The sequence below is a fragment of the Gopherus evgoodei genome, chromosome 11, assembly GCF_007399415.2.
Source record: "Gopherus evgoodei ecotype Sinaloan lineage chromosome 11, rGopEvg1_v1.p, whole genome shotgun sequence".
NCBI lineage: Eukaryota > Metazoa > Chordata > Testudines > Testudinidae > Gopherus > Gopherus evgoodei.
The window spans coordinates 7,905,731-7,912,946 of record NC_044332.1 but is presented as its reverse complement, the minus strand read 5'-3'; the positions used below and the strand labels follow the sequence as shown (position 1 = coordinate 7,912,946).

The following is a 7,216-nucleotide window of genomic DNA, read 5'->3' as shown; positions in this document are numbered from 1 at the left end:
GTGTTCCAAATATTCATCAGAGGGCTGGAAGAATTCACACTTGTCTTTGCGAACTCATAGGCCATACTCTTCCAGTCTTTGTAGGGTAGCCTCTAAATTCTTTAAGTGATCCTCTTCATTTCTTCCAGTGACCAGGATATTATCCAGATAGCACTGAACTCCTGACAAGCTACACAAGATCTGGTCCTTAGCCCTCCAGAACAGGGAGGGAGCAGACGTTATTCCGAAGGGTAGGCGACAGTATCGATAAAGCCTCTTATGAGTCACAATAGTCAATAGCTCTTGGGACTTTTCATTGACATGCATCTGTAAATATGCTTGACTCAGATCAATCTTACTGAACTTTTGTCCCCCAGCCAGGCCTGCGAAGAGGTCATCGACGTGGGGAAGTGGGTATTGCTCTGCACATAACACTGGGTTGACAGTGACTTTAAAATCACCGCAGATCCGGAGAGAGCCATCTTTCTTCACTATTGGAACGATAGGAGTGGCCCATGAGCTATGGGTAACTGGTATTAGGACTCCATTGGTGACCAGGCCCTCCAGGTCCACTTCAACTTTTGGCCTGATGGCATATAGCACAGTTTGGGCTTTCAGATATTTTGGTGGACTGTCAGGTTTAATGTTCAATGTCACAGTGATTCCGTTCATACTTCCCAGATCCTCTCCAAAAACAGCAGCATGTTTCCTTAGTATAGGGGTTAGACTGGTTTCTTTTTTAGTCATCCGGTGCACTTCTGCTCAGTTCAGCTGAATCTTCCCAAGCCAAGACCTACCCATTAAGGCAGGGTAATTACCTCTCACCACAAACAGTGGCAATTTAGCAGCCTGTCCATTGAGCTCCACCTTAACATCAATAGTGCCCAACGTGGGCACAGCTTCTCCTGTATATATCTTCAGAACAGTTTTTGTTGCCTTAAGTGGAAGATGCTGTAGCTTTTCTTTGTACACAGTCTCGGAGACCAGCAAGATGGCTGCACCGGTGTCCAGTTCCATGCGTATAGGTTTGCCATCCAACAACGGGGTTACCCAGTATTCATGTGAGCCCACCGCCAAAGACAAAACATGCAGTGGCACTTCCTCTTGCGATGAGGTGTCACCTTGATCATCCTGGGTCTGCTCTAGGGTATGCAGGGTTCCCCTTTTTGTCGGCCAGACTACAGGCTTCTTTTTCTTTTGTTTACAGGCAAACTCAGTGTGTCCCTTTTTGCCACAGTGTTGACACACCAGGTCCTTACACCAGCATTCTGATGCCTGGTGACCCGGCTTACCACAGCGGTAATATTCCTGACTCTGCACAGTTTTGTGGGTTGGTTCTTGTGACACTTCTTGCACTCTAGGGGATGCACCGATGTATTGTGCCTCCCTTGTAGCCAGTTCCATGGAGACAGCAATATCCACAGCCTTCTGTAAGGTAAGCTGAGCCTCTGTCAGTAGGCGCTTCCGTATAGCTTCTCTGTACAGGCCACACACTAACCTGTCACGCAGGGCATCATTTAACATCTCTTTAAATTCACAGTGTTCTGCTAGCTTTTTTAAAATTGCTACAAATTGTACAACTGTTTCATCTTTTTTTTGGTCTCTTTTGTGGAATCCGTATCTTTCAGCAATTACCAGTGGTTTTGGGAAAAATGAGACCCCAGGATTTCCACAATGTCACTGTAAGATTTAGTCTCAGGCCTAACAGGGTGTAGTAAGCTGCCTAGCAGGGAGTAGGTTTTAGCCCCTACAACACAAGAATATTGGCACCTTCTTCTCTTCTGTAATGTCATTTGCAATAATAAAAAGCTCAGTATACACCTGCCACTGCACTATAGTCTCCTCAAAAGGTTCCAGTGGCCCAGTAAGTGTAGCCATGGTTTTAGTTTCACTTTCACAGTCAGTGCAAACAAACAGTTTTTGTTTGTTTATTTGTTCTTCACTTTGACTTCTACTTCCTTCTGTTGCTGGGGCAGCACTGGGATCCCACCCTCGTCGCCACTTGTTATATCCTTGGGGGCAGCCGGTTTAGGAGGAAATCACTTGAGGCCAGAGAGCAGACAACTAACAAAACTACCATTTATTTACAGACACGGAGCTCACCTGATCAGCTGAAGCTGGCTGGGCTATCCCCTAATAATCTAACTCAGTTGCCATAGGAACCAAATACACAACAACCAAATACACAACAATTGACTCTGCGCCCTCCACACCTGCCCCTCCCTCACCCAGCAGGAACTATGCACCTTCCCAGCCCTTCAGCAGTTCTGCCCCTGAGCCCCACACATGACCCTCCAGGGCTCTTCACCCCTCTCCAGGTCCCAGGGCTGGTGCTGCATGACGGGGGAGAGTAGGGGCAGAACTGAGGGAGCAGCTTGACCCAGTGCTCACGGGGGGAGGGAGATAGGGGTCAGAGTGACCCATTGAACACAGGAGGGAGCAGGCTGTCAGGAAGGGGGGCAGAAGTGGGGCTGCCATGAGGAGCTCCCCTCCTCCCAAATTCCTCTGGATCCTGGGTGGAGGGGGTGCTGCCTGCCTCCTGCAGCAGCGCTGACTGGCTGCCATCCCCACTGCCTCACCTCCTGGGGAAGACCAGCCAGTCAGAGGGGGTATCCCAGACAGGGCTGTAAGTTCTTGGTACAGCCAAACAGACCCAGGGGTGACCAGCTCCTGCAGGCAGTGTCCAAGCGCCTGTGCAGACTGGGATGGTGGAGGCCATGCGAGGGGATTCTGGGACCCTCCAGCACAGGCACTGCTTGGGGCCAGTGAAGTGTCAGCATTGCCCGCACTGCAGGGAACCCCTGGGAGGAGGATGGGTGAAGGGGCCTTGCCATGGGCTCTAACACATCATCTCTGCTTTCCCTTTGTCTGGCAGGAGTGGGAGGGATACCTGAGTGGTTTGAGCACTGGCCTGCTAAACCCAGGATTGTGAGCTCAGTCCTTGAGGGGGCCACTTAGAGATCCAGGGGAAAAATCTGTCAGGGACAGTACTTGGTCCTGCTGTGAAGGCAGGGGACTGGACTTGCTGACCTTTCAAGGACCCTTCTAGCTCTATGGAATAGCTATATCTCCATATAATGGGCCCTACTGGTGGGAGACCACCATTGAACATGCCATATTGCCACCCTCACCAGAGTCCTTATTCTTCCTGTTGTCTGTCCTCCTCCTGCTCCTCTATGCCCTGAGCCTGGTGGATCTTATTGTGCTGGACATGACCTGCATGCCCTCATCATCCTCTAGGTGGCCCTCATGGGCATCATTAGAAGCATGGCCATGGTTGCCATGGAAACAAGATACGGAGCCCTGATCACTGGGGTGTTGGGGCAACGTTGCAGAAGATGCACCATTAGCATCAGCTCTGTGCTGGGATGCTGCGCAGGGCCCACAGCCCAAGATTTAGCTGGCAGCACATATACTAAAATTGGAATGATACAGAGAAGATTAGCATGGCCCCTGCGCAAGGATGACATGCAACTTCATGAACAAGGGAGGCATGAGGTGAGAAGCCAGTTATGCAGCTTTATTGTATTCAGCCCACAGCATCTCTGGCGCTCTGCCCCCCTGCCTGCTCACTGGCTCAGCCGACGATGGGCGCTGGGGAGGAGTGTATTTAAGGGACTTCTGGTCTGTTCTGTCAGCACATTTTAGCCGAACCGGAGAGAGCGGCCACAGGAAGCGGCGTCTGTGTCACCATCTCATGCTGGTATCGTAGACAGTTTTGGTTAGTAGCTATAGGCTGCTTGCTAGGCTTGAAATAGTATTGCTCCTTGCAGCACTTTCCCCAACTGTGGTGTGACTGTGTGTCTGGGGGTGTGTTTTTGTGTGGGAGTCTGTCAGTGGGTGTGGGGGTATGTGTGAGGGTGCAGGCACCTGATACAATTATATAATTTAAAGATCGAGACAAAGAAAGCAGTAAAGTGCTAATTGTACTGGGAGTGTGGAATTTGGAAGTTGCTGTTTTTAGCAAGGGTGAGGGTGGGGAACTTTTTTATTTTGGGGCAAATAAGATAGTTGTGTTTGATTTTGGGGTGTTTTTTAATAAAAGCAAAGGAAATTGGGAAATGGGGGGCACCTAGATGCCATTCATGTATCTGAGGAGTTGGCACTGCCCCCTTTGTGTCCCTAGCCCAGTGGTTAGGGTACCCAGCTGGGAGACCTGCATTTGTCGTGGGTTTGTAACAGGTCTCTCCCCCCCCAGGTGGGGCACTAACCCAGGCATTACTGGGCACAAGGGGACACCACTCACCTCATGGTGCTGACCAGCACCTCGTTCACCTTGTCAATGCAGATCAATGGAGCTTTTGTTTTGCGCATGGCCAAATGGACCGTCTCGACATTTCCAAAATACTATTTTAATTGGGAACAATTAGTCGGAATCGACAAATTCATGAATGTTTCCATCAACTAGAATCTGCATTTTTCAATGGAAAAACAGTTTTGGCTGAAACACTTTGCTGAGCTCTGGGCGAGATCCGTACGTACCACAGCTACTGAAATCAAAGGCAGCTGCTCATACAGAGGGGCTTAAACAAAAACTGGTGGAACTCACATGATGTTTGCCACCTTCTCTTTCTTCCCTCAGCTCATATATTCGATACCCTTTGGAGCCAATGGCAGTTTTGCCGGGGGAGGGGGCCGTGGGCGCAGCTGACTCTGTGGGTTTCCTGTGGGTTTGCAGCTGGTCCTGTGGGTTCCTGATCCTTGAGCTGTGTAGTCCACCAGCCCCTCGAGGCCCCAGCTGAGCTGAGGAGTCCCTGATGCTGGGCGCTGCACACGCACTGGGACAGGCCCTGGTCTAAGAGCAGCTTCCAAGGCAGACCAAGGTGGCAGGGGAAGTGCCCAAGGTCACCCAGCAGCTTGTGGCAGAGACAGGACGGGAGCTGGGCGTGTGTGTGTGGTGCCATCTGTCATAAACAGATAGCTAAGGGTTAATGTCTCTTTCACCTGAAGCACCTGACCAGAGGACCAATCAGGAAACCGGATTTTTTCAACTCTGGGTGGAGGGAAGTTTGTGTCTAAGTCTTTGTTTTCTGGCTGCCTGCTGTCTCTGAGCTTTGGAGGAGTAGTTTCTACTTTCTAGTCTTCTGTTTCTAAGTGTAAGGACAAAGAGATCAGATAGTAAGTTATATGGTTTCTTTTCTTTGGTATTTGCATGAATATAAGTGCTGGAGTGCTTTGATTTGTATTCTTTTTGAATAAGGCTGTTTATTCAATATTCTTTTAAGCAATTGACCCTGTATTTCGTCACCTTAATACAGAGAGACCATTTGTATGTATTTTTCTTTCTTTTTATATAAAGCTTTCTTTTAAGACCTGTTGGAGTTTTTCTTTACTTCAGGGAAATTGAGTCTGTACTCACCAGGGAATTGGTGGGAGGAAGAAATCAGGGAAGATCTGTGTGTGTTGGATTTACTAGCCTGATTTTGCATTCCCTCTGGGTGAAGAGGAAAGTACTTTTTGTTTCCAGGACTGGGAACGGAGAGGGGGAGTCACTCTGTTTGGATTCACAGAGCTTGTGTCTGTGTATCTCTCCAGGAGCACCTGGAGGGGGGAAGGGAAAAAGGATTATTTCCCTTTGTTGTGAGACTCAAGGGATTTGGGTCTTGGGGTCCCCAGGGAAGGTTTTTCAGGGGGACCAGAGTGCCCCAAAACACTCTAATTTTTTGGGTGGTGGCAGCAAGTACCAGGTCCAAGCTGGTAACTAAGCTTGGAGGTTTTCATGCTAACCCCCATATTTTGGACGCTAAGGTCCAAATCTGGGACTAAGGTTATGACACCATCGCACACTGGCAGCACCTCCCCTCGTCTTGCAGGTGAGGGGAGCTGGAGTGCACTGCCGCCTGCCCCAGCCCCATGTGGGAGGGACAGCGGAGCTGGGCAGAGCCCCAGGGAGCTGCTCTAATCCTTGGCTGGGCGACCACTGCCCAAGAGGTGACAGGCAATAGCCTGGGCAAGCCAATTAGACCTGCAGTCAGTCGCCTGATAAAAACCCCTGCTTCAATCAGACAGTGTGGGAGTTGGAGCAGAGAGGATTGGTGTTGGAGCAGAGAACAGTTTGGAGGAGTCGGAGCAGAGAGGATTGGTGTTGGAGCAGAGAACAGTTCGGAGGAGTTGGAGCAGAGAGGATTGGTGTTGGGGCAGAGAACAGTTTGGAGGAGTTGGAGCAGAGAGGATTAGTGTTGGAGGAGAGAACAGTTTGGAGGAGTCGGAGCAGAGAGGATTGGTGTTGGAGGAGAGAACAGTTTGGAGGAGTTGGAGCAGAAAGGATTCGTGTTGGAGGAGAGAACAGTTTGGAGGAGTCGGAGCAGAAAGGATTGGTGTTGGAGGAGAGAACAGTTTGGAGGAGTCGGAGCAGAGAGGATTGGTGTTGGAGCAGAGAACAGTTTGGAGGAGTCAGAGCAGAAAGGATTGGTGTTGGAGCAGAGAACAGTTTGGAGGAGTCAGAGCAGAAAGGATTGTGTTGGAGGAGAGAACAGTTTGGAGGAGTCGGAGCAGAGAGGATTGGTGTTGGAGCAGAGAACAGTTTGGAGGAGTCGGAGCAGAGAGGATTGGTGTTGGAGGAGAGAACAGTTTGGAGGAGTCGGAGCAGAGAGGATTGGTGTTGGAGCAGAGAACAGTTTGGAGGAGTTGGAGCAGAAAGGATTGTGTTGGAGGAGAGAACAGTTTGGAGGAGTCAGAGCAGAGAGGATTGGTGTTGGAGGAGAGAACAGTTTGGAGGAGTCGGAGCAGAGAGGATTGGTGTTGGAGGAGAGAACAGTTTGGAGGAGTTGGAGCAGAAAGGATTGGTGTTGGAGGAGAGAACAGTTTGGAGGAGTCGGAGCAGAAAGGATTGTGTTGGAGGAGAGAACAGTTTGGAGGAGTTGGAGCAGAGAGGATTGGTGTTGGAGGAGAGAACAGTTTGGAGGAGTTGGAGCAGAGAGGATTGGTGTTGGAGCAGAGAACAGTTGGAGGAGTCAGAGCAGAAAGGATTGTGTTGGGGCAGAGAACAGTTTGGTGGAGTTGGAGCAGAGAGGATTGGTGTTGGAGCAGAGAACAGTTTGGAGGAGTTGGAGCAGAGAGGATTGGTGTTGGAGCAGAGAACAGTTTGGAGAAGTGCTGTGGTGGGCTAAGAAGTCCAAGACTCTAGGTAAAGGGGCACCTGGCTTGTGCAAGTGAGGGCAGGAAGCCCCCCCACAAGCTGAAGGGTAGGAGAGGGAAGTGGCCCAGGGGAAGGAACCATCAGTTCAAGAGATTCACC

At 50.2% G+C, this 7,216-nt stretch overlaps 1 non-coding gene across 1 annotated transcript; it reads left to right on the top strand.

The window, feature by feature from the left end:
* Window positions 1-3,372: 3,372 nt before the first annotated feature.
* On the top strand, window positions 3,373-3,477 carry LOC115660100. Its single transcript, XR_004002743.1, has one exon. It is a non-coding gene; the product is annotated as a U6 spliceosomal RNA (small nuclear RNA).
* The last annotated feature ends 3,739 nt before the right edge of the window (window positions 3,478-7,216 follow it).